Source organism: Brassica oleracea, chromosome C7 (genome assembly GCF_000695525.1).
Source record: "Brassica oleracea var. oleracea cultivar TO1000 chromosome C7, BOL, whole genome shotgun sequence".
In the NCBI taxonomy this organism is placed as follows: domain Eukaryota; kingdom Viridiplantae; phylum Streptophyta; class Magnoliopsida; order Brassicales; family Brassicaceae; genus Brassica; species Brassica oleracea.
In genome coordinates, this window is record NC_027754.1 from 7,762,174 (window position 1) to 7,763,292 (window position 1,119).

Genomic DNA, 1,119 nt, shown 5'->3' on the forward strand with positions numbered 1-1,119 from the left:
TAAATCTTAAACACTAAACTCTAAATCTTAAAAATAAATATTTTTTTTAAATAATCTTTTTTTAGAACTATTGTTATTTCTCTTTATTTAATTTTTTATTTTTTATTTTAAAAGCATAATATAATTTGGTAAGTTATTTTGTTTCCTTAATTAAAAGATACTAGATCTAAAATGACAACTTTCTATTGGTTGGTGAACCTAAAGGTTCACCCTAGGGGGTGAACCCAAGAAAAAGTCATCTACAAATAAAAAGACTACCTATTTGGCTAAACCCATATCTAGACATTCCATTAAAAAAGATTGTATAAAACAAGTATAAATTGGCTCTATCAACTAAATTCTTTTGATTTCTGATTTGCTTAATCAAAAGGAATCTAGGATGATGAGAACTGCTTTTTTTATTATGGTTCTTGTTTTCGCAATGACTTTGTCATATCCGAATGCTCAGCCGACAGATCCTCAAGGGTGTCAAAACGCATTTAGGAACATTACAGAAGGATGCCGCCAACATCTACGCGAATTTTTTCATTTTCATTTCGGATTCGGTGGGCTCAAGAAAGCATGTTGTGGAACCGTTGTTAATGTTACAGATTTATGTTGGCCAGTCCTCTTCCCGAGCCAGCCTTACATTCGTTTTACGTTGAAGTCTATTTGCACAAAGCCCAATTTTTTTTTTTCCTCTGAATATTTAATAATAAGGGTCAAAGCCCATCCGAAAACATTACAATAAGAAGCCCAAACATCCGGCCCAACTAGAAAAAACCACATACGGGTCTAAAGTCCAAACCCCACAGCCCAGAAGCTGGAAACCCTAGTCTCCCCAAGCTAACCGATGTCAACGGCGTCGCACACCACCAGATCGAGACTGTGCGACCTTCACCGCTCGAGAACCTTCATCGGAGAGCATCCATCGATCTAACACATCGAGATCTCGTCTGAAACCCAAGCCAAACGGTTCACCACACACCAACACAGATCTATGATATCACTCGAACAAATAAACGCCTACAATCAATCCATTACCTCCGACATCCATGCAGCGGTTTCAGATGATAGATCAAGAGGCAGAGAAGCTTTGAAGTGCAGACTCATAGATCGAGAAGAAAAGGAATAAAAACC